The following is a 26,788-nucleotide window of genomic DNA, read 5'->3' as shown; positions in this document are numbered from 1 at the left end:
GTAAGGGTTAATGTACAGGGTCCCTGTGTATTCAGGGTAAGGATCGCTGTACAGAGTCCCTGTGTATTCAGGGTAAGGGCCACTGTACAGGGTCCCTGTGTATTCAGGGTAAGGCTTATTGTAAAGGATACCTGTGTATTCAGGGTAAGGTTTACTGTAAATGGTCCCTGTGTATTCAGGGTAAGGGTCACTGTACAGGGTCTCTGTGTATTCAGGGTAAGGTTTACTGTACAGGGTCCCTGTATATTCAAGGTAAGGGTTATTGTACAGGATCCCTGTGTATTCAGGGTAAGGGTCACTGTAAAGGGTCCCTCTGTATTCAGGGTAAGGTTTACTGTACAGGTTCCCTGTGTATTCAGGGTAAGGGTTAATGTAAAGGGTCCCTGTGTATTCAGGGTAAAGATCACTGTACAGAGTCCCTGTGTATTCAGGGTAAGGGCCACTGTACAGGGTACCTGTGTATTCAGGGTTAGGGTCACTGTACAGGGCCCCTGCCTATTCAGGGAAAGGGTTACTGTACAGGGTCCCTGTGTATTCAGTGTAAGGATCACTTTACTGGGTACCTGTGTATTCAGGGTTAGGGTCACTGTACAGGGTCCCTGTGTATTCAGGGTAAGGGCTACTGAACAGGGTCCCTGTCTATTCAGGGTAAGGGACAATGTATAGGGACCCTGTGTATTCAGGGTAACGGTTACTGTACAGGGTCCCTGTGTATTCAGGGTTAGGTTAACTGTACAGGTTCCCTGTGTATTCAGGGTAAGGGTCACTGTACAGGGTCCCTGTTTATTCAGGGTTAGGTTCCCTGTACAGGGTCCCTGTGTATTCAGGGTATGGGTTACTGTAAAGTGTCCGTGTGTATTCAGGGTAAGGGTTAATGTACAGCGTCCCTGTGTATTCAGGGTAAGGATCACTGTACAGGGTCCCTGTGTATTCAGGGTAAGGGTCACTGTACAGGGTACCTGTGTATTCAGGGTTAGGGTCACTGTACACGGTCCCTGTGTATTCAGGGAAAGGGTTACTGTACAGGGTCCCTGTGTATTCAGGGTAAGGGTCGCTTACAGGATCCCTGTATATTCAGGGTAAGGGTTACGGTACAGGGAACCTGTGTATTCAGGGTAAGGGTCACTGTACAGTGTCGCTGTGTATTCAGGGTAAGGGTTATTATACAGGGACCCTGTGTATTCAGGGTAAGGGTTACTGTACAGGGTCCCTGTGTATTCAGGGTATGGTTTACTGTACAGAGTCCCTGTGTATTCATGGTAAGGGTTACTGCACAGGGTCCATGTGTATTCAGGGTATGGTTTACTGTAAAGTGTCCGTGTGTATTCAGTGTAAGGGTTAATGTACAAGGTCCTTGTGTATTTAGGGTAAGGATCACTGTACAGGGTCCCGCTGTATTCAGGGTAAGGGCCACTGTACAGGGTACCTGTGTATTCAGGGTTAGGGTCACTGTACAGGGTCCCTGTGTATTCAGGGAAAGGGTTACTGTACAGGGTCCCTGTGTATTCAGGGTAAGGATCACTTTACTGGGTACCTGTGTATTCAGGGTTACGGTCACTGTACAGGGTCCCTGTGTATTCAGGGTAAGGGCTACTGTACAGGGTCCCTGTCTATTCAGGGTAAGGGTCACTGTACAGGGACACTGTGTATTCAGGGTAAAGGTTACTGTACAGTGTCCCTGTTTATTCAGGGTAAGCGTCACTGTACAGGGTCCCAGTTTATTCAGGGTAAGGGTTACTGTACAAGTTCCCTGTGTATTCAGGGTAAGGGTAACTGTACAGTGTCGCTGTATATTCAGGGTATGGGTCACTGTACAGTGACCCTGTGTATTCATGGTAAGGGTTACTGTACAGGGTACCTGTGTATTCAGGGTAAGGGTTAGTGTACAGGATCCTTGGGTATTCAGGGTTAGGGTCACTATACAGGGTCCCTGTGTATTCACGGTAAGGGTTATTGTACAGGATCCCTGTGTATTCAGGGTAAGGGTCACTGTACAGGGTCCCTTTGTATTCAGGGTAAGGTTTACTGTACAGGGTCCCTGTATATTCAGGATAAGGGCTATTGTACAGGATCCCTGTGTATTCAGGGTAAGGGTTACGGTACAGGGAACCTGTGTATTCAGGGTAAGGTTCACTGTACAGGGTCCCTGTGTATTCAGGGTAAGTGTCACTGTACAGGGTCCCTGTGTATTCAGGCTAAGAGTCACTGTACAGCTCCCTGTGTATTCAGGGTAAGGGTTACTGTACAGGGACCCTGTGTATTCAGGGTAAGTGTCACTGTACAGGGTCCCTGTGTATTCAGGGTAAGGTTCACTGTACAGGTCCCTGTGTATTCAGCGTAAGGGTTACTGTACAGGGTCCCTGTGTATTCAGGGTAAGGGTCGCTTACAGGGTCCCTGCGTATTCAGGTTAAATGTCACTATACAGTGTCCCTGTGTATTCAGGGTAAGGTTCACTGTACAGATCCCTGTGTATTCAGGGTAAGGGTCACTGTACAGGGTCCCTGTGTATTCAGGTTAAGGGTCACTGTACAGGTTCCCTGTGTATTCAGGGTAAGGGTTACTGTACAGGGTCCCTGTGTATTCAGGGTAAACTTATTGTAAAGGATACCTGTGTATTCAGGGTAAGGGTTACTGTAAAGGGTCCCTGTGTATTCAGGGTCAAGGTCACTGTACAGGGTCCCTGTGTATTCTGGGTAAGGGTTACTGTACAGGGTCCCTGTGTATTCAGGATAAGGATTATTGTACAGGATCCCTGTGTATTCAGGGTAAGGGTCACTGTACAGGGTCCCTCTGTATTCAGGGTAAGGGTTACGGTACAGGGTCCCTGTGTATTCAGGGTAAGGGTTATTGTACAGGATTCCTTTGTATTCAGGGAAGGGTTACTGTACAGGGTCCCTGTGTATTCAGGGTAAGTGTCACCGTACAGGGTCCCTGTGTATTCAGGGTAAGGGTCACTGTACAGGTCCCTGTGTTTGCAGGATGAGTGTTACTGTACAGGGTCCCTGTGTATTCAGGGTAAGTGTCACTGTACAGGGTCCCTGTCTATTCACGGTAAGGGTCGCTTACAGGGTCCCTGTGTATTCAGGTTAAGTGTCACTGTACAATGTCCCTGTGTATTCAGGGTAAGTGTCACAGTACAGGTCCCTGTGTATTCAGGGAAAGGGTTACTGTACAGCGTCCCTGTGTATTCAGGGTAAGGATCACTTTACTGGGTACCTGTGTATTCAGGGTTAGGGTCACTGTACAGGGTCCCTGTGTATTCAGGGTAAGGGTCACTGCACAGGGTACCTGTGTATTCAGGGTAAGGGTTACTGTACAGGGTCCCTGTGTTTTCAGGGTAAGGGTTACTCTACAGGGTCCCTGTGTATTCAGGGTATGGGTTATTGTACAGGATCCCTGTTTATTCAGGGTAAGGGTCACTGTATAGGGTCCCTGTGTATTCAGGGTAAGGTTTATTGTACAGGATCCCTGTTTATTCAGGATATTGTTCACTGTACAGGGTCCCTGTCTATTCAGGGTAAGGGTTACTGTACTGGGTCCCTGTTTATTCAGGGTAAGGGCTATTGTACACGATCCTTGTGTATTCAGGGTAAGGGTCACTGTACAGGGTCCCTGTGTATTCAGGGTAAGGGTTATTGTACAGCATCCCTGTGTATTCAGGGTAAGGGTCACTGTATAGGGTCCCTGTGTATTTAAGGTAAGGGTCACTGTACAGGGTCCCTCTGTATTCAGGGTAAGGATCACTGTACAGGATCCCTGTGCATTCAGCGTAAGGGTTACTGTACAGCGTCCCTGTGTATTCAGGGTAAGTCTCACTGTACAGGGTCCCTGTGTATTCAGGGTAAGGGTCACTGTACAGGTCCCTGTGTATGCAGGGTGAGGGTTACTGTACAGGGTCCCTGTGTATTCAGGGTAAGAGTCACTGAACAGGGTCCCTGTGTATTCAGGGTAAGGGTCACTGTACAGGTCCCTGTGTATTCACGGTAAGGGTTACTGTACATGGTCCCTGTGTATTCAGGGTAAGGGTCGCTTACACGATCCCTGTGTATTCAGTGTAAGGGTTACGGTACAGGGAACCTGTGTATTCAGGGTAAGGATCACTGTACAGTGTCCCTGTGTATTCAGGGTAAGGGTAAGGGTTATTGTACAGGGTCCCTGTGTATTCAGGGTAAGGGTCACTGTACAGGGTCCCTCTGTATTCAGGGTAAGGTTTACTGTACAGGGTCCCTGTGTATTCAGGGTAAGGTTTACTGTACAGAGTCCCTGTGTATTCAGGGTAAGGGTTACTGCACAGGGTCCATGTGTATTCAGGGTATGGGTTACTGTAAAGTGTCCGTGTGTATTCAGGGTAAGGGTTAATGTACAGGGTCCCTGTGTATTCAGGGTAAAGATCACTGTACAGAGTCCCTGTGTATTCAGGGTAAGGGCCACTGTACAGGGTACCTGTGTATTCAGGGTTAGGTCACTGTACAGGGCCCCTGCGTATTCAGGGAAAGGGTTACTGTACAGGGTCCCTGTGTATTCAGTGTAAGGATCACTTTACTGGGTACCTGTGTATTCAGGGTTAGGGTCACTGTACAGGGTCCCTGTGTATTCAGGGCAAGGGCTACTGTACAGGGTCCCTGTCTATTCAGGGTAAGGGACACTGTATAGGGACCCTGTGTATTCAGGGTAAGGGTTACTGTACAGGGTCCCTGTGTATTCAGGGTTAGGGTAACTGTACAGGTTCCCTGTGTATTCAGGGTAAGGGTCACTGTACAGGGTCCCTGTTTATTCAGGGTTAGGGTCACTGTACAGGGTCCCTGTGTATTCAGGGTATGGGTTACTGTAAAGTGTCCGTGTGTATTCAGGGTAAGGGTTAATGTACAGCGTCCCTGCGTATTCAGGGTAAGGATCACTGTACAGGGTCCCTGTGTATTCAGCGTAAGGGTCACTGTAAAGGGTACCTGTGTATTCAGGGTTAGGGTCACTGTACACGGTCCCTGTGTATTCAGGGATAGGGTTACTGTACAGTGTCCCTGTGTATTCAGGGTAAGGATCACTTTACTGGTACCTGTGTATTCACGGTTAGGGTCACTGTACAGGGTCTCTGTGTATTCAGGGTAAGGTTTACTGTACAGGGTCCCTGTCTATTCAGGGTACGGGTCACTGTACAGGGACCCTGTGTATTCAGGGTAAGGGTTACTGTAGAGTGTCCCTGTTTATTCAGGGTAAGGGTCACTGTACAGGGTCCCTGTGTATTCAGTCTAAGGGTTACTGTTCAAGTTCCCTGTGTATTCAGGGTAAGGGTTACTGTACAGGGTCCCTGTATATTCTGGGTATGGGTCACTGTACAGTGTCCCTGTGTATTCATGGTAAGGGTTACTGTACAGGTTCCCTGTGTATTCAGGGTAAGGGTTATTGTACAGGATCCCTGTGTATTCAGGGTTAGGGTCACTATACAGAGTCCCTGTGTATTCACGGTAAGGGTTATTGTACAGGATCCCTGTGTATTTAGGGTAAGGGTCACTGCACAGAGACCCTTTGTATTCAGGGTAAGTGTTACTGTACAGGGTCCCTGTGTATTCAGGGTAAGGGCTATTGTACAGGATCCCTGTGTATTCAGGGTTAGGGTTACGGTACAGGGATCCTGTTTATTCAGGGTAACGGTCACTGTACAGGATCCCTGTGTATTCAGCGTAAGGGTTACTGTACAGTGTCCCTGTGTATTCAGGGTAAGTGTCACTGTACAGGGTCCCTGTGTATTCAGGGTAAGAGTCACTGTACAGCTCCCTGTGTATTCAGGGTAAGGGTTACTGTACAGAGACCCTGTGTATTCAGGGTAAGTGTCACTGTACAGGGTCCCTGTGTATTCAGGTAAGGTTCACTGTACAGTTCTCTATGTGTTCAGGGTAAGGGTTACTGTACAATGTCCCTGTGTATTCAGGGTAAGGATCAATGTACAGATCCCTGTGTATTCAGGGTAAGGGTCACTGTACAGGGTCCCTGTGTATTCAGGGTATGGGTCACTGTACAGGGTCCCTGTGTATTCAGGGTAAGGGTTAATGTACAGGGTCCCTGTGTATTCAGGGTAAGTGTTATTGTACAGGATACCTGTGTATTCAGGGTAAGGGTTACTGTAAAGGGTCCCTGTGTATTCAGGGTAAGGGTCACTGTACAGGGTCCCTGTGTATTCAGGGTAAGGTTTACTGTACAGGGTCCCTGTGTATTCAGGGTAAGGGTTATTTTACAGGATCCCTGTGTATTCAGGGTAAGGGTCACTTTACAGGTCCCTATGTATTCAGGGTAAGGTTTACTGTACAGGGTCCCTGTGTATTCAGGGTAAGGGTTATTGTACAGGATTCCTGTGTATTCAGGGTAAAGGTTACTGTACAGGGTCCCTGTGTATTCACGGTAAGGGTCGCTTACAGGGTCCCTGTGTATTCAGGTTAAGTGTCACTGTACAGTGTCCCTGTGTATTCAGGGTAAGTGTCACAGTACAGGTCCCTGTGAATTCAAGTTAATGGTCACTGTACAGGGTCCCTGCGTATTCAGGGTAAGGGTCGCTTACAGTGTCCCTGTGTATTCAGGTTAAGTGTCACTGTACAGGGTCCCTGTGTATTCAGGGTAAGGGTTACTGTACAGGGTCTCTGTGTATTCAGGGTAAGGGTCACTGCACAGGGTACCTGTGTATTCAGAGTAAGGATTACTGTACAGGGTCCCTGTGTTTTCAGGGTACGGGTTACTGTACAGGGTCCCTGTGTATTCAGGGTAAGGTTTATTGTACAGGCTCCCTGTTTATTCAGAGTAAGGGTCACTGTACAGGGTCCCTGTCTATTCAGGGTAAGGGTTACTGTGCTGGATCACTGTGTATTCAGGGTAAGGGCTATTGTACACGATCCTTGTGTATTCAGGGTAAGGGTCACTGTACAGGGTCCCTGAGTATTCAGGGTAAGGGTTATTGTACAGGATCCCTGTTCATACAGGGTAAGGGTCACTGTACAGGGTCCCTGTCTATTCAGGGTAAGGGTTACTGTACTTGGTCCCTGTGTATTCAGGGTAAGGGCTATTGTACACGATCCTTGTGTATTCAGGGTAAGGGTTATTGTACAGGATCCCTGCGTATTCAGGGTAAGGTTCACTGTACAGGGTCCCTGTGTATTCAGGGTTAGAGTTACTGTACAGGATCCCTATGTATTCAGGGTAAGGGTTACTGTACAGGGTCCCTGTATATTCATGGTAAGGAACACTGTACAGTGTCCCTGTGTATTCAGGGTAAGGGTTACTGTACAGGGTACCTGTGTATTCAGGGTAAGGTTTATTGTACAGGATCTTTGTGTATTCAGGGTTAGGGTCACTGTACAGGGTCCCTGTGTATTCAGGGTAAGGGTTATTGTACAGGATCCCTGTGTATTCAGGGTAAGGGTCACTGTACATGGTACCTGTGTATTCAGGATAAGGCTTACTGTACAGGGTCCCTGTGTATTCAGCGTAAGGGCTATTGTACAGGATCCCTGTGTATTCAGCGTAAGGGTTACGGTACAGGGACCCTGTGTATTCAGGGTAAGGGTCACTGTACAGTGTCCCTGTTTATTCAGGATAAGGGTTATTGTACAGTGTCCCTGTGTATTCAGGATAAGGGTTACTGTACAGGGACCCTGTGTATTCAGGTTAAGGTTTACTGTACAGATTCCCTGTGTATTCAGGGTAAGGGTTACTGCACAGGGTCCATGTGTATTCAGGGTAAGGGTTACTGTACAGTGTCGCTGTGTATTCAGGGTAAGGCTTACTGTACAGGGTCCCTGTGTATTCACGGTATGGCTTACTGTACACGGTCCCTGTGTATTCAGAGTAAGGGTCAGTGAACAGTGTCCCTGTGTATTCAGGGTAAGGGTTACTGTACAGGGTCCCTGTGTATTCAGGGTAAGGGTTACTGTAAAGGGTACCTGTGTATTCAGGGTAAGGGTTACTGTACAGGGTCCCTGTGTATTCAGGGTAATGGTCAGTGTACAGTGTCCCTGTGTATTCAGGGTAAGGGTTACTGTACAGGGTCCCTGAGTATTCAGGGTAAGGGTCACTGTACAGGGTCCCTGTTTATTCAGGGTTAGGGTCACTGTACAGGGTCCCTGTGTATTCAGGGTATGGGTTACTGTAAAGTGTCCGTGTGTATTCAGGGTAAGGTTTAATTTACAGAGTCCGTGTATATTCAGGGTAAGGATCACTGTACAGGGTCCCTGTGTATTCAGGGTAAGGGTCACTGTACAGGGTACCTGTATATTCAGGGTTAGTGTCACTGTACAGGGTCCCTGTGTATTCAGGGAAAGGCTTACTGTACAGGGTCCCTGTGTATTCAGGGTAAGGATCACTTTACTGGGTACCTGTGTATTCAGGGTTAGGGTCACTGTACAGGGTCCCTGTGTATTCAGGGTAAGGGTTACTGTACATGGTCCCTGTCTATTCAGGTGAAGGGTCACTGTACAGGGACCCTGTGTAATCAGGGTAAGGGTTACTGTACAGTGTCCCTGTTTATTCAGGGTAAGGGTCACTGCACAGGGTCCCTGTGTAAACAGGGTAAGGGTTACTGTACAAGTTCCCTGTGTATTCAGGGTAAGTCTTACTGTACAGGGTCCCTGTATATTCAGGGTATGGGTCACTGTACAGTGTCCCTGTGTATTCATGGTAAGGTTTACAGTACAGGATCCCTGTGTATTCAGGGTAAGGGTTATTGTACATGATCCCTGTGTATTCAGGGTTAGGGTCACTATAGAGTGTCCCTGTGCATTCACGGTAAGGGTTATTGTATTGGATCCCTGTGTATTCAGGGTAAGGGTCACTGTACAGGGTCCCTTTGTATTCAGGGTAAGGGTTACTGTACAGGGTCCCTGTGTATTCAGGATAAGGGCTATTGTACAGGATCCCTGTGTATTCAGGGTAAGGGTTACGGTATGGGGACCCTGTGTATTCCGGGTAAGGGTCACTGTACAGGATCCCTGTGTATTCAGCGTAAGGTTTACTGTACAGGATCCCTGTCTATTCAGGGTAAGTGTCACTGTAAAGATTCCCTGTGTATTCAGGGTAAGAGTCACTGTACAGCTCCCTGTGTATTCAGGGTAAGGGTTACTGTACAGGGACCATGTGTATTCAGGGTAAGTGTCACTGTACAGGGTCCCTGTGTATTCAGGGTAAGGGTTACTGTACTGGGTCCCTGTGTATTCAGGGTAAGGGCTATTGTACACGATTCCTGAGTATTCAGGGTAAGGGTTACTGTACAGGGTCTCTGTGTATTCAGGGTAAGGGCTATTGTACAGGATCCCTGTTTATTCAGGGTAAGCGTTACGGTACAAGTCCCTGTGTATTCAGGGTAAGGTTTACTGTACAGGGTACCTCTGTATTCAGGGTAAGGCTCGCTTACAGTGTCCCTGCATATTCAGGTTAAGTGTCACTGTACAGTGTCCCTGTGTATTCAGGGTAATGGTCACTGTACAGATCCCTGTGTATTCAGGGTAAGGGTCACTGTACAGGGTCCCTGTGTATTCAGGGTAAGGGTCACTGTACAGGGTTCCTGTTTATTCAGGGTAAGGGTTACTGTACAGGGTCCCTGTGTATTCAGGGTAAAGGTTATTGTACAGGATACCTGTGTATTCAGGCTAAGGGTTACTTTAAAGGGTCCCTGTGTATTCAGGGTAAGGGTCACTGTACAGGGTCCCTGTGTATTCAGGGTAAGGGTTACTGTACAGGGTCCCTGTGTATTCATGGTAAGGGTTATTGTACAGGATCCCTGTATATTCGGGGTAAGGGTCACTGTAAAGGGTCCCTCTGTATTCAGGGTAAGGGTTACTGTACAGGGTCCCTGTGTATTCAGGGTAAGGGTTATTGTACAGGATTCCTGTGTATTCAGGGTAAGGGTTACTGTACAGGGTCCCTGTGTATTCAGGGTAAGTTTCACTGTACAGGGTCGCTGTGTATTCAGGTTAAGGTTCACTGTACAGGTCCCTGTGTATGCAGGGTGAGGGTTACTGTACAGGGTCCCTGTGTATTCAGGGTAAGGGTCACTGTACAGGTCCCTGTGTATTCAGGGTAAGGGTTTCTGTACATGCTCCCTGTGTATTCACGGTAAGGTCGCTTACAGGGTCCCTGTGTATTCAGGTTAAGTATCACTGTACAGTGTCCCTGTGTATTCAGGTTAAGTGTCACAGTACAGGTCCCTGTTTATTCAAGGTAATGGTCACTGTACAGGGTCCCTGTGTATTCAGGGTAAGGGTCGCTTACAGGGTCCCTGTGTATTCAGGGTAAGGGTCACTGTACAGGGTCCTTGTGTATTCACGGTAAGGGTTATTGTACAGGATCCCTGTTTATTCAGGGTAAGGATCACTGTACAGGGTCCCTGTCTATTCAGGGTAAGGGTTACTGTACTGGGTCCCTGTGTATTCAGGGTAAGGTTTACTGTACAGGGTCCCTGTGTATTCAGGGTAAGGGTCACTGTACAGGGTCCCTCTGTATTCAGGGTAAGGTTTACTGTACAGGGTCCCTGTGTATTCAGGGTAAGGTTTACTGTACAGAGTCCCTGTATATTCAGGGTAAGGGTTACTGCACAGGGTCCATGTGTATTCAGGGTATGGGTTACTGTAAAGTGTCCGTGTGTATTCATGGTAAGGGTTAATGTACAGGGTCCCTGTGTATTCAGGGTAAAGATCACTGTACAGAGTTCCTGTGTATTCAGGGTAAGGGCCACTGTACAGAGTACCTGTGTATTCAGGGTTAGGGTCACTGTACAGGGCCCCTGCGTATTCAGGGAAAGGGTTACTGTACAGGGTCCGTGTGTATTCAGTGTAAGGATCACTTTACTGGGTACCTGTGTATTCAGGGTTAGGGTCACTGTACAGGGTCCCTGTGTATTCAGTGTAAGGGCTACTGTACAGGGTTCCGGTCTATTCAGGGTAAGGGACACTGTATAGGGACCCTGTGTATTCAGGGTAAGGGTTACTGTACAGGGTCCCTGTGTATTCAGGGTTAGGGTAACTGTACAGGTTTCCTGTGTATTCAGGGTAAGGGTCACTGTACAAGGTCCCTGTTTATTCTGGGTTAGGGTCACTGTACAGGGTCCCTGTGTATTCAGGGTATGGGTTACTGTAAAGTGTCCGTGTGTATTCAGGGTAAGGGTTAATGTACAGCGTCCCTGTGTATTCAGGGTAAGGATCACTGTACAGGGTCCCTGTGTATTCAGGGTAAGGGTCACTGTACAGGGTACCTGTGTATTCAGGGTTAGGGTCACTGTACACGGTCCCTGTGTATTCAGGGAAAGGGTTACTGTACAGTGTCCCTGTGTATTCAGGGTAAGGATCACTTTACTGGTACCTGTGTATTCAGGGTTAGGGTCACTGTACAGGGTCTCTGTGTATTCAGGGTAAGGTTTACTGTACAGGGTCCCTGTCTATTCAGGGTATGGGTCACTGTACAGGGACCCTGTGTATTCAGGGTAAGGGTTACTGTAGAGTGTCCCTGTTTATTCAGGGTAAGGGTCACTGTACAGGGTCCCTGTGTATTCAGTCTAAGGGTTACTGTACAAGTTCCATGTGTATTCAGGTTAGGGTTACTGTACAGGGTCCCTGTATATTCAGGGTATGGGTCACTGTACAGTGTCCCTGTGTATTCATGGTAAGGGTTACTGTACAGGTTCCCTGTGTATTCAGGGTAAGGGTTATTGTACAGGATCCCTGTGTATTCAGGGTTAGGGTCACTATACAGGGTCCCTGTGTATTTACGGTAAGGGTTATTGTACAGGATCCCTGTGTATTCAGGGTAAGGGTCACTGTACAGAGACCCTTTGTATTCAGGGTAAGGGTTACTGTACAGGGTCCCTGTGTATTCAGGGTAAGGGCTATTGTACAGGATCCCTGTGTATTCAGGGTAAGGGTTACGGTACAGGGATCCTGTTTATTCAGGGTAACGGTCACTGTACAGGATCCCTGTGTATTCAGCGTAAGGGTTACTGTACAGGGTCCCTGTGTATTCAGGGTAAGGGTTATTATACAGGGACCCTGTGTATTCAGGGTAAGGGTTACTGCACAGGGTCCATGTGTATTCAGGGTATGGTTTACTGTAAAGTGTCCGTGTTTATTCAGGGTAAGGGTTAATGTACAGGGTCCTTGTGTATTTAGGGTAAGGATCACTGTACAGGGTCCCTCTGTATTCAGGGTAAGGGCCACTGTACAGGGTACCTGTGTATTCAGGGTTAGGGTCACTGTACAGGGTCCCTGTGTATTCAGGGAAAGGGTTACTGTACAGGGTCCCTGTGTATTCAGGGTAAGGATCACTTTACTGGGTACCTGTGTATTCAGGGTTACGGTCACTGTACAGGGTCCCTGTGTATTCAGGGTAAGGGCTACTGTACAGGGTCCCTGTCTATTCAGGGTAAGGGTCACTGTACAGGGACACTGTGTATTCAGGGTAAAGGTTACTGTACAGTGTCCCTGTTTATTCAGGGTAAGCGTCACTGTACAGGGTCCCAGTTTATTCAGGGTAAGGGTTACTGTACAAGTTCCCTGTGTATTCAGGGTAAGGGTAACTGTACAGTGTCGCTGTATATTCAGGGTATGGGTCACTGTACAGTGACCCTGTGTATTCATGGTAAGGGTTACTGTACAGGGTACCTGTGTATTCAGGGTAAGGGTTAGTGTACAGGATCCTTGGGTATTCAGGGTTAGGGTCACTATACAGGGTCCCTGTGTATTCACGGTAAGGGTTATTGTACAGGATCCCTGTGTATTCAGGGTAAGGGTCACTGTACAGGGTCCCTTTGTATTCAGGGTAAGGTTTACTGTACAGGGTCCCTGTATATTCAGGATAAGGGCTATTGTACAGGATCCCTGTGTATTCAGGGTAAGGGTTACGGTACAGGGAACCTGTGTATTCAGGGTAAGGTTCACTGTACAGGGTCCCTGTGTATTCAGGGTAAGTGTCACTGTACAGGGTCCCTGTGTATTCAGGCTAAGAGTCACTGTACAGCTCCCTGTGTATTCAGGGTAAGGGTTACTGTACAGGGACCCTGTGTATTCAGGGTAAGTGTCACTGTACAGGGTCCCTGTGTATTCAGGGTAAGGTTCACTGTACAGGTCCCTGTGTATTCAGCGTAAGGGTTACTGTACAGGGTCCCTGTGTATTCAGGGTAAGGGTCGCTTACAGGGTCCCTGCGTATTCAGGTTAAATGTCACTATACAGTGTCCCTGTGTATTCAGGGTAAGGTTCACTGTACAGATCCCTGTGTATTCAGGGTAAGGGTCACTGTACAGGGTCCCTGTGTATTCAGGTTAAGGGTCACTGTACAGGTTCCCTGTGTATTCAGGGTAAGGGTTACTGTACAGGGTCCCTGTGTATTCAGGGTAAACTTATTGTAAAGGATACCTGTGTATTCAGGGTAAGGGTTACTGTAAAGGGTCCCTGTGTATTCAGGGTAAAGGTCACTGTACAGGGTCCCTGTGTATTCTGGGTAAGGGTTACTGTACAGGGTCCCTGTGTATTCAGGATAAGGATTATTGTACAGGATCCCTGTGTATTCAGGGTAAGGGTCACTGTACAGGGTCCCTCTGTATTCAGGGTAAGGGTTACGGTACAGGGTCCCTGTGTATTCAGGGTAAGGGTTATTGTACAGGATTCCTTTGTATTCAGGGAAGGGTTACTGTACAGGGTCCCTGTGTATTCAGGGTAAGTGTCACCGTACAGGGTCCCTGTGTATTCAGGGTAAGGGTCACTGTACAGGTCCCTGTGTTTGCAGGGTGAGTGTTACTGTACAGGGTCCCTGTGTATTCAGGGTAAGTGTCACTGTACAGGGTCCCTGTCTATTCACGGTAAGGGTCGCTTACAGGGTCCCTGTGTATTCAGGTTAAGTGTCACTGTACAATGTCCCTGTGTATTCAGGGTAAGTGTCACAGTACAGGTCCCTGTGTATTCAGGGAAAGGGTTACTGTACAGCGTCCCTGTGTATTCAGGGTAAGGATCACTTTACTGGGTACCTGTGTATTCAGGGTTAGGGTCACTGTACAGGGTCCCTGTGTATTCAGGGTAAGGGTCACTGCACAGGGTACCTGTGTATTCAGGGTAAGGGTTACTGTACAGGGTCCCTGTGTTTTCAGGGTAAGGGTTACTCTACAGGGTCCCTGTGTATTCAGGGTATGGGTTATTGTACAGGATCCCTGTTTATTCAGGGTAAGGGTCACTGTACAGGGTCCCTGTCTATTCAGAGTAAGGCTTACTGTACTGGGTACCTGTGTATTCAGGGTAAGGTCTATTGTACACGGTCCTTGTGTATTCAGGGTAAGGGTCACTGTACAGGGTCCCTGTGTATTCAGGGTAAGGTTTATTGTACAGGATCCCTGTTTATTCAGGATATTGTTCACTGTACAGGGTCCCTGTCTATTCAGGGTAAGGGTTACTGTACTGGGTCCCTGTTTATTCAGGGTAAGGGCTATTGTACACGATCCTTGTGTATTCAGGGTAAGGGTCACGGTACAGGGTCCCTGTGTATTCAGGGTAAGGGTTATTGTACAGCATCCCTGTGTATTCAGGGTAAGGGTCACTGTATAGGGTCCCTGTGTATTTAAGGTAAGGGTCACTGTACAGGGTCCCTCTGTATTCAGGGTAAGGATCACTGTACAGGATCCCTGTGCATTCAGCGTAAGGGTTACTGTACAGCGTCCCTGTGTATTCAGGGTAAGTCTCACTGTACAGGGTCCCTGTGTATTCAGGGTAAGGGTCACTGTACAGGTCCCTGTGTATGCAGGGTGAGGGTTACTGTACAGGGTCCCTGTGTATTCAGGGTAAGAGTCACTGAACAGGGTCCCTGTGTATTCAGGGTAAGGGTCACTGTACAGGTCCCTGTGTATTCACGGTAAGGGTTACTGTACATGGTCCCTGTGTATTCAGGGTAAGGGTCGCTTACACGATCCCTGTGTATTCAGTGTAAGGGTTACGGTACAGGGAACCTGTGTATTCAGGGTAAGGATCACTGTACAGTGTCCCTGTGTATTCAGGGTAAGGGTAAGGGTTATTGTACAGGGTCCCTGTGTATTCAGGGTAAGGGTCACTGTACAGGGTCCCTCTGTATTCAGGGTAAGGTTTACTGTACAGGGTCCCTGTGTATTCAGGGTAAGGTTTACTGTACAGAGTCCCTGTGTATTCAGGGTAAGGGTTACTGCACAGGGTCCATGTGTATTCAGGGTATGGGTTACTGTAAAGTGTCCGTGTGTATTCAGGGTAAGGGTTAATGTACAGGGTCCCTGTGTATTCAGGGTAAAGATCACTGTACAGAGTCCCTGTGTATTCAGGGTAAGGGCCACTGTACAGGGTACCTGTGTATTCAGGGTTAGGTCACTGTACAGGGCCCCTGCGTATTCAGGGAAAGGGTTACTGTACAGGGTCCCTGTGTATTCAGTGTAAGGATCACTTTACTGGGTACCTGTGTATTCAGGGTTAGGGTCACTGTACAGGGTCCCTGTGTATTCAGGGCAAGGGCTACTGTACAGGGTCCCTGTCTATTCAGGGTAAGGGACACTGTATAGGGACCCTGTGTATTCAGGGTAAGGGTTACTGTACAGGGTCCCTGTGTATTCAGGGTTAGGGTAACTGTACAGGTTCCCTGTGTATTCAGGGTAAGGGTCACTGTACAGGGTCCCTGTTTATTCAGGGTTAGGGTCACTGTACAGGGTCCCTGTGTATTCAGGGTATGGGTTACTGTAAAGTGTCCGTGTGTATTCAGGGTAAGGGTTAATGTACAGCGTCCCTGCGTATTCAGGGTAAGGATCACTGTACAGGGTCCCTGTGTATTCAGCGTAAGGGTCACTGTAAAGGGTACCTGTGTATTCAGGGTTAGGGTCACTGTACACGGTCCCTGTGTATTCAGGGATAGGGTTACTGTACAGTGTCCCTGTGTATTCAGGGTAAGGATCACTTTACTGGTACCTGTGTATTCACGGTTAGGGTCACTGTACAGGGTCTCTGTGTATTCAGGGTAAGGTTTACTGTACAGGGTCCCTGTCTATTCAGGGTACGGGTCACTGTACAGGGACCCTGTGTATTCAGGGTAAGGGTTACTGTAGAGTGTCCCTGTTTATTCAGGGTAAGGGTCACTGTACAGGGTCCCTGTGTATTCAGTCTAAGGGTTACTGTTCAAGTTCCCTGTGTATTCAGGGTAAGGGTTACTGTACAGGGTCCCTGTATATTCTGGGTATGGGTCACTGTACAGTGTCCCTGTGTATTCATGGTAAGGGTTACTGTACAGGTTCCCTGTGTATTCAGGGTAAGGGTTATTGTACAGGATCCCTGTGTATTCAGGGTTAGGGTCACTATACAGAGTCCCTGTGTATTCACGGTAAGGGTTATTGTACAGGATCCCTGTGTATTTAGGGTAAGGGTCACTGCACAGAGACCCTTTGTATTCAGGGTAAGTGTTACTGTACAGGGTCCCTGTGTATTCAGGGTAAGGGCTATTGTACAGGATCCCTGTGTATTCAGGGTTAGGGTTACGGTACAGGGATCCTGTTTATTCAGGGTAACGGTCACTGTACAGGATCCCTGTGTATTCAGCGTAAGGGTTACTGTACAGTGTCCCTGTGTATTCAGGGTAAGTGTCACTGTACAGGGTCCCTGTGTATTCAGGGTAAGAGTCACTGTACAGCTCCCTGTGTATTCAGGGTAAGGGTTACTGTACAGAGACCCTGTGTATTCAGGGTAAGTGTCACTGTACAGGGTCCCTGTGTATTCAGGTAAGGTTCACTGTACAGTTCTCTATGTGTTCAGGGTAAGGGTTACTGTACAATGTCCCTGTGTATTCAGGGTAAGGATCAATGTACAGATCCCTGTGTATTCAGGGTAAGGGTCACTGTACAGGGTCCCTGTGTATTCAGGGTATGGGTCACTGTACAGGGTCCCTGTGTATTCAGGGTAAGGGTTAATGAACAGGGTCCCTGTGTATTCAGGGTAAGTGTTATTGTACAGGATACCTGTGTATTCAGGGTAAGGGTTACTGTAAAGGGTCCCTGTGTATTCAGGGTAAGGGTCACTGTACAGGGTCCCTGTGTATTCAGGGTAAGGTTTACTGTACAGGGTCCCTGTGTATTCAGGGTAAGGGTTATTTTACAGGATCCCTGTGTATTCAGGGTAAGGGTCACTTTACAGGTCCCTCTGTATTCAGGGTAAGGTTTACTGTACAGGGTCCCTGTGTATTCAGGGTAAGGGTTATTGTACAGGATTCCTGTGTATTCAGGGTAAAGGTTACTGTACAGGGTCCCTGTGTATTCACGGTAAGGGTCGCTTACAGGGTCCCTGTGTATTCAGGTTAAGTGTCACTGTACAGTGTCCCTGTGTATTCAGGGTAAGTGTCACAGTACAGGTCCCTGTGAATTCAAGTTAATGGTCACTGTACAGGGTCCCTGCGTATTCAGGGTAAGGGTCGCTTACAGTGTCCCTGTGTATTCAGGTTAAGTGTCACTGTACAGGGTCCCTGTGTATTCAGGGTAAGGGTTACTGTACAGGGTCTCTGTGTATTCAGGGTAACGGTCACTGCACAGGGTACCTGTGTATTCAGAGTAAGGATTACTGTACAGGGTCCCTGTGTTTTCAGGGTACGGGTTACTGTACAGGGTCCCTGTGTATTCAGGGTAAGGTTTATTGTACAGGCTCCCTGTTTATTCAGAGTAAGGGTCACTGTACAGGGTCCCTGTCTATTCAGGGTAAGGGTTACTGTGCTGGATCACTGTGTATTCAGGGTAAGGGCTATTGTACACGATCCTTGTGTATTCAGGGTAAGGGTCACTGTACAGGGTCCCTGAGTATTCAGGGTAAGGGTTATTGTACAGGATCCCTGTTCATACAGGGTAAGGGTCACTGTACAGGGTCCCTGTCTATTCAGGGTAAGGGTTACTGTACTTGGTCCCTGTGTATTCAGGGTAAGGGCTATTGTACACGATCCTTGTGTATTCAGGGTAAGGGTTATTGTACAGGATCCCTGCGTATTCAGGGTAAGGTTCACTGTACAGGGTCCCTGTGTATTCAGGGTTAGAGTTACTGTACAGGATCCCTATGTATTCAGGGTAAGGGTTACTGTACAGGGTCCCTGTATATTCATGGTAAGGAACACTGTACAGTGTCCCTGTGTATTCAGGGTAAGGGTTACTGTACAGGGTACCTGTGTATTCAGGGTAAGGTTTATTGTACAGGATCTTTGTGTATTCAGGGTTAGGGTCACTGTACAGGGTCCCTGTGTATTCAGGGTAAGGGTTATTGTACAGGATCCCTGTGTATTCAGGGTAAGGGTCACTGTACATGGTACCTGTGTATTCAGGATAAGGCTTACTGTACAGGGTCCCTGTGTATTCAGCGTAAGGGCTATTGTACAGGATCCCTGTGTATTCAGCGTAAGGGTTACGGTACAGGGACCCTGTGTATTTAGGGTAAGGGTCACTGTACAGTGTCCCTGTTTATTCAGGATAAGGGTTATTGTACAGTGTCCCTGTGTATTCAGGATAAGGGTTACTGTACAGGGACCCTGTGTATTCAGGTTAAGGTTTACTGTACAGATTCCCTGTGTATTCAGGGTAAGGGTTACTGCACAGGGTCCATGTGTATTCAGGGTAAGGGTTACTGTACAGTGTCGCTGTGTATTCAGGGTAAGGCTTACTGTACAGGGTCCCTGTGTATTCACGGTATGGCTTACTGTACACGGTCCCTGTGTATTCAGAGTAAGGGTCAGTGAACAGTGTCCCTGTGTATTCAGGGTAAGGGTTACTGTACAGGGTCCCTGTGTATTCAGGGTAAGGGTTACTGTAAAGGGTACCTGTGTATTCAGGGTAAGGGTTACTGTACAGGGTCCCTGTGTATTCAGGGTAATGGTCAGTGTACAGTGTCCCTGTGTATTCAGGGTAAGGGTTACTGTACAGGGTCCCTGAGTATTCAGGGTAAGGGTCACTGTACAGGGTCCCTGTTTATTCAGGGTTAGGGTCACTGTACAGGGTCCCTGTGTATTCAGGGTATGGGTTACTGTAAAGTGTCCGTGTGTATTCAGGGTAAGGTTTAATTTACAGAGTCCGTGTATATTCAGGGTAAGGATCACTGTACAGGGTCCCTGTGTATTCAGGGTAAGGGTCACTGTACAGGGTACCTGTATATTCAGGGTTAGTGTCACTGTACAGGGTCCCTGTGTATTCAGGGAAAGGCTTACTGTACAGGGTCCCTGTGCATTCAGGGTAAGGATCACTTTACTGGGTACCTGTGTATTCAGGGTTAGGGTCACTGTACAGGGTCCCTGTGTATTCAGGGTAAGGGTTACTGTACATGGTCCCTGTCTATTCAGGTGAAGGGTCACTGTACAGGGACCCTGTGTAATCAGGGTAAGGGTTACTGTACAGTGTCCCTGTTTATTCAGGGTAAGGGTCACTGCACAGGGTCCCTGTGTAAACAGGGTAAGGGTTACTGTACAAGTTCCCTGTGTATTCAGGGTAAGTCTTACTGTACAGGGTCCCTGTATATTCAGGGTATGGGTCACTGTACAGTGTCCCTGTGTATTCATGGTAAGGTTTACAGTACAGGATCCCTGTGTATTCAGGGTAAGGGTTATTGTACATGATCCCTGTGTATTCAGGGTTAGGGTCACTATAGAGTGTCCCTGTGCATTCACGGTAAGGGTTATTGTATTGGATCCCTGTGTATTCAGGGTAAGGGTCACTGTACAGGGTCCCTTTGTATTCAGGGTAAGGGTTACTGTACAGGGTCCCTGTGTATTCAGGATAAGGGCTATTGTACAGGATCCCTGTGTATTCAGGGTAAGGGTTACGGTATGGGGACCCTGTGTATTCCGGGTAAGGGTCACTGTACAGGATCCCTGTGTATTCAGCGTAAGGTTTACTGTACAGGATCCCTGTCTATTCAGGGTAAGTGTCACTGTAAAGATTCCCTGTGTATTCAGGGTAAGAGTCACTGTACAGCTCCCTGTGTATTCAGGGTAAGGGTTACTGTACAGGGACCATGTGTATTCAGGGTAAGTGTCACTGTACAGGGTCCCTGTGTATTCAGGGTAAGGGTTACTGTACTGGGTCCCTGTGTATTCAGGGTAAGGGCTATTGTACACGATTCCTGAGTATTCAGGGTAAGGGTTACTGTACAGGGTCTCTGTGTATTCAGGGTAAGGGCTATTGTACAGGATCCCTGTTTATTCAGGGTAAGCGTTACGGTACAAGTCCCTGTGTATTCAGGGTAAGGTTTACTGTACAGGGTACCTCTGTATTCAGGGTAAGGCTCGCTTACAGTGTCCCTGCATATTCAGGTTAAGTGTCACTGTACAGTGTCCCTGTGTATTCAGGGTAATGGTCACTGTACAGATCCCTGTGTATTCAGGGTAAGGGTCACTGTACAGGGTCCCTGTGTATTCAGGGTAAGGGTCACTGTACAGGGTTCCTGTTTATTCAGGGTAAGGGTTACTGTACAGGGTCCCTGTGTATTCAGGGTAAAGGTTATTGTACAGGATACCTGTGTATTCAGGCTAAGGGTTACTTTAAAGTGTCCCTGTGTATTCAGGGTAAGGGTCACTGTACAGGGTCCCTGTGTATTCAGGGTAAGGGTTACTGTACAGGGTCCCTGTGTATTCAGGGTAAGGGTTATTGTACAGGATCCCTGTATATTCGGGGTAAGGGTCACTGTAAAGGGTCCCTCTGTATTCAGGGTAAGGGTTACTGTACAGGGTCCCTGTGTATTCAGGGTAAGGGTTATTGTACAGGATTCCTGTGTATTCAGGGTAAGGGTTACTGTACAGGGTCCCTGTGTATTCAGGGTAAGTTTCACTGTACAGGGTCGCTGTGTATTCAGGTTAAGGTTCACTGTACAGGTCCCTGTGTATGCAGGGTGAGGGTTACTGTACAGGGTCCCTGTGTATTCAGGGTAAGGGTCACTGTACAGGTCCCTGTGTATTCAGGGTAAGGGTTTCTGTACATGCTCCCTGTGTATTCACGGTAAGGTCGCTTACAGGGTCCCTGTGTATTCAGGTTAAGTATCACTGTACAGTGTCCCTGTGTATTCAGGTTAAGTGTCACAGTACAGGTCCCTGTTTATTCAAGGTAATGGTCACTGTACAGGGTCCCTGTGTATTCAGGGTAAGGGTCGCTTACAGGGTCCCTGTGTATTCAGGGTAAGGGTCACTGTACAGGGTCCTTGTGTATTCAGGGTAAGGGTTATTGTACAGGATCCCTGTTTATTCAGGGTAAGGATCACTGTACAGGGTCCCTGTCTATTCAGGGTAAGGGTTACTGTACTGGGTCCCTGTGTATTCAGGGTAAGGTTTACTGTACAGGGTCCCTGTGTATTCAGGGTAAGGGTCACTGTACAGGGTCCCTCTGTATTCAGGGTAAGGTTTACTGTACAGGGTCCCTGTGTATTCAGGGTAAGGTTTACTGTACAGAGTCCCTGTATATTCAGGGTAAGGGTTACTGCACAGGGTCCATGTGTATTCAGGGTATGGGTTACTGTAAAGTGTCCGTGTGTATTCATGGTAAGGGTTAATGTTCAGGGTCCCTGTGTATTCAGGGTAAAGATCACTGTACAGAGTTCCTGTGTATTCAGGGTAAGGGCCACTGTACAGAGTACCTGTGTATTCAGGGTTAGGGTCACTGTACAGGGCCCCTGCGTATTCAGGGAAAGGGTTACTGTACAGGGTCCGTGTGTATTCAGTGTAAGGATCACTTTACTGGGTACCTGTGTATTCAGGGTTAGGGTCACTGTACAGGGTCCCTGTGTATTCAGTGTAAGGGCTACTGTACAGGGTTCCTGTCTATTCAGGGTAAGGGACACTGTATAGGGACCCTGTGTATTCAGGGTAAGGGTTACTGTACAGGGTCCCTGTGTATTCAGGGTTAGGGTAACTGTACAGGTTTCCTGTGTATTCAGGGTAAGGGTCACTGTACAAGGTCCCTGTTTATTCTGGGTTAGGGTCACTGTACAGGGTCCCTGTGTATTCAGGGTATGGGTTACTGTAAAGTGTCCGTGTGTATTCAGGGTAAGGGTTAATGTACAGCGTCCCTGTGTATTCAGGGTAAGGATCACTGTACAGGGTCCCTGTGTATTCAGGGTAAGGGTCACTGTACAGGGTACCTGTGTATTCAGGGTTAGGGTCACTGTACACGGTCCCTGTGTATTCAGGGAAAGGGTTACTGTACAGTGTCCCTGTGTATTCAGGGTAAGGATCACTTTACTGGTACCTGTGTATTCAGGGTTAGGGTCACTGTACAGGGTCTCTGTGTATTCAGGGTAAGGTTTACTGTACAGGGTCCCTGTCTATTCAGGGTATGGGTCACTGTACAGGGACCTTGTGTATTCAGGGTAAGGGTTACTGTAGAGTGTCCCTGTTTATTCAGGGTAACGGTCACTGTACAGGGTCCCTGTGTATTCAGTCTAAGGGTTACTGTACAAGTTCCATGTGTATTCAGGGTAAGGGTTACTGTACAGGGTCCCTGTACATTCAGGGTATGGGTCACTGTACAGTGTCCCTGTGTATTCATGGTAAGGGTTACTGTACAGGTTCCCTGTGTATTCAGGGTAAGGGTTATTGTACAGGATCCCTGTGTATTCAGGGTTAGGGTCACTATACAGGGTCCCTGTGTATTTACGGTAAGGGTTATTGTACAGGATCCCTGTGTATTCAGGGTAAGGGTCACTGTACAGAGACCCTTTGTATTCAGGGTAAGGGTTACTGTACAGGGTCCCTGTGTATTCAGGGTAAGGGCTATTGTACAGGATCCCTGTGTATTCAGGGTAAGGGTTACGGTACAGGGATCCTGTTTATTCAGGGTAACGGTCACTGTACAGGATCCCTGTGTATTCAGCGTAAGGGTTACTGTACAGGGTCCCTGTGTATTCAGGGTAAGTGTCACTGTACAGGGTCCCTGTGTATTCAGGGTAAGAGTCACTGTACAGCTCCCTGTGTATTCAGGGTAAGGGTTACTGTACAGAGACCCTGTGTATTCAGGGTAAGTGTCACTGTACAGGGTCCCTGTGTATTCAGGGTAAGGTTCACTGTACAGTTCTCTGTCTGTTCAGGGTAAGGGTTACTGTACAATGTCCCTGTGTATTCAGGGTAAGGGTCTATGTACAGATCCCTGTGTATTCAGGGTAAGGGTCACTGTACAGGGTCCCTGTGTATTCAGGGTATGGGTCACTGTACAGGGTCCCTGTGTATTCAGGGTAAGGGTTAATGTACAGGGTCCCTGTGTATTCAGGGTAAGGGTTATTGTACCGGATACCTGTGTATTCAGGGTAAGGGTTACTGTAAAGGGTCCCTGTGTATTCAGGGTAAGGGTCACTGTACAGGGTCCCTGTGTATTCAGGGTAAGGTTTACTGTACAGGGTCCCTGTGTATTCAGGGTAAGGGTTATTTTACAGGATCCCTGTGTATTCAGGGTAAGGGTCACTGTACAGGTCCCTCTGTATTCAGGGTAAGGTTTACTGTACAGGGACCATGTGTATTCAGGGTAACGGTTATTGTACAGGATTCCTGTGTATTCAGGGTAAGGGATACTGTACAGGGTCCCTGTGTATTCACGGTAAGGGTCGCTTACAGGGTCCCTGTGTATTCAGGTTAAGTGTCACTGTACAGTGTCCCTGTGTATTCAGGGTAAGTGTCACAGTACAGGTCCCTGTGAATTCAAGTTAATGGTCACTGTACAGGGTCCCTGTGTATTCAGGGTAAGGGTCGCTTACAGTGTCCCTGTGTATTCAGGTTAAGTGTCACTGTACAGGGTCCCTGTGTATTCAGGGTAAGGGTTACTGTACAGGGTCTCTGTGTATTCAGGGTAAGGGTCACTGCACAGGTTACCTGTGTATTCAGAGTAAGGATTACTGTACAGGGTCCCTGTGTTTTCAGGGTACGGGTTACTGTACAGGGTCCCTGTGTATTCAGGGTAAGGTTTATTGTACAGGCTCCCTGTTTATTCAGAGTAAGGGTCACTGTACAGGGTCCCTGTCTATTCAGGGTAAGGGTTACTGTGCTGGATCACTGGTTATTCAGGGTAAGGGCTATTTTACACGATCCTTGTGTATTCAGGGTAAGGGTCACTGTACAGGGTCCCTGTGTATTCAGGGTAAGGGTTATTGTACAGGATCCCTGTTTATACAGGGTAAGGGTCACTGTACAGGGTCCCTGTCTATTCAGGGTAAGGGTTACTGTACTGGGTCCCTGTGTATTCAGGGTAAGGGCTATTGTACACGATCCTTGTGTATTCAGGGTAAGGGTTATTGTACAGGATCCCTGCGTATTCAGGGTAAGGTTCACTGTACAGGGTCCCTGTGTATTCAGGGTTAGAGTTACTGTACAGGATCCCTATGTATTCAGGGTAAGGGTTACTGTACAGGGTCCCTGTATATTCATGGTAAGGAACACTGTACATTGTCCCTGTGTATTCAGGGTAAGGTTTAGTGTACAGGATACCTGTGTATTCAGGGTAAGGTTTATTGTACAGGATCTTTGTGTATTCAGGCTTACGGTCACTGTACAGGGTCCCTGTGTTTTCAGGGTAAGGGTTATTGTACAGGATCCCTGTGTATTCAGGGTAAGGATCACTGTACATGGTACCTGTGTATTCAGGGTAAGGGTTACTGTACAGGGTCCCTGTGTATTCAGCTTAAGGGCTATTGTACAGGATCCCTGTGTATTCAGGGTAAGGGTTACGGTACAGGGACCCTGTGTATTCAGGGTAAGGGTCACTGTACAGTGTCCCTGTGTATTCAGGGTAAGGGTTATTGTACAGTGTCCCTGTGTATTCAGGATAAGGGTTACTGTACAGGGACCCTGTGTATTCAGGTTAAGGTTTACTGTACAGAGTCCCTGTGTATTCAGGGTAAGGGTTAATGCACAGGGTCCATGTGTATTCAGGGTAAGGGTTACTGTACAGTGTCGCTGTGTATTCAGGGTAAGGCTTACTGTACACGGTCCCTGTGTATTCAGAGTAAGGGTCAGTGAACAGTGTCCCTGTGTATTCAGGGTAAGGGTTACTGTACAGGGTCCCTGTGTATTCAGGGTAAGGATTACTGTAAAGGGTACCTGTGTATTCAGGGTAAGGGTTACTGTACAGGGTCCCTCTGTATTCAGGGTAATGGTCAGTGTACAGTGTCCCTGTGTATTCAGGGTAAGGGTCACTGTACAGGGTACCTGTATATTCAGGGTTAGGGTCACTCTACAGTGTCCCTGTGTATTCAGGGAAAGGCTTACTGTACAGGGTCCCTGTGTATTCAGGGTAAGGATCACTTTACTGGGTACCTGTGTATTCAGGGTTAGGGTCACGGAACAGGGTCCCTGTGAATTCAGGGTAAGGGTTACTGTACATGGTCCCTGTCTATTCAGGTTAAGGGTCACTGTACAGGGACCCTGTGTAATCAGGGTAAGGGTTACTGTACAGTGTCCCTGTTTATTCAGGGTAAGGGTCACTGTACAGGGTCCCTGTGTATTCAGGGTAAGGGTTACTGTACAAGTTCCCTGTGTATTCAGGGTAAGGGTTACTGTACAGGGTCCCTGTATATTCAGGGTATGAGTCACTGTACAGTGTCCCTGTGAATTCATGGTAAGGGTTACAGTACAGGATCCCTGTGTATTCAGGGTAAGGGTTATTGTACATGATCCCTGTGTATTCAGGGTTAGGGTCACTATAGAGTGTCCCTGTGCATTCACGGTAAGGGTTATTGTATAGGATCCCTGTGTATTCAGGGTAAGGGTCACTGTACAGGGTCCCTTTGTATTCAGGGTAAGGGTTACTGTACAGGGTCCCTGTGTATTCAGGGTAAGGGCTATTGTACAGGATCCCTGTGTATTCAGGGTAAGGGTTACGGGACAGGGACCCTGTGTATTCAGGGTAAGGGTCACTGTACAGGATCCCTGTGTATTCAGCGTAAGGTTTACTGTACAGGATCCCTGTGTATTCAGGGTAAGTGTCACTGTACAGATTCCCTGTGTATTCAGGGTAAGAGTCACTGTACAGCTCCCTGTGTATTCAGGGTAAGGGTTACTGTACAGGGACCCTGTGTATTCAGGGTAAGTTTCACTGTACAGGGTCCCTGTGTATTCTGGGTAAGGGTCACTGTACAGGTCCCTGTGTATTCAGGGTAAGTTTTACTGTACAGGGTACCTCTGTATTCAGGGTAAGGGTCGCTTACAGGGTCCCTGCGTATTCAGGTTAAGTGTCACTGTACAGTGTCCCTGTGTATTCAGGGTAATGGTCACTGTACAGATCCCTGTGTATTCAGGGTAAGGGTCACTGTACAGGGTCCCTGTGTATTCAGGGTAAGGGTCACTGTACAGGGTCCCTGTTTATTCAGGGTAAGGATTACTGTACAGGGTCCCTGTGTATTCAGGGTAAAGGTTATTGTACAGGATACCTGTGTATTCAGGGTAAGGGTTACTATAAAGGGTCCCTGTGTATTCAGGGTAAGGGTCACTCTACAGGGTCCCTGTGTATTCAGGGTAAGGGTTACTGTACAGGGTCCCTGTGTATTCAGGGTAAAGATTATTGTACAGGATCCCTGTATATTCGGGGTAAGGGTCACTGTACAGGGTCCCTCTGTATTCAGGGTAAGGGTTACTGTACAGGGTCCCTGTGTATTCAGGGTAAGGGTTATTGTACAGGATTCCTGTGTATTCAGGGTAAGGGTTACTGTACAGGGTCCCTGTGTATTCAGGGTAAGTTTCACTGTACAGGGTCCCTGTGTATTCAGGTTAAGGTTCACTGTACAGGTCCCTGTGTATGCAGGGTGAGGGTTACTGTACAGGGTCCCTGTGTATTCAAG

The sequence above is a fragment of the Pristiophorus japonicus genome, chromosome Y (genome assembly GCF_044704955.1).
Source record: "Pristiophorus japonicus isolate sPriJap1 chromosome Y, sPriJap1.hap1, whole genome shotgun sequence".
Taxonomy (NCBI): Eukaryota; Metazoa; Chordata; class Chondrichthyes; family Pristiophoridae; genus Pristiophorus; species Pristiophorus japonicus.
The sequence above is the reverse complement of the archived record's forward strand: the minus strand, read 5'-3'. Positions refer to the sequence as shown.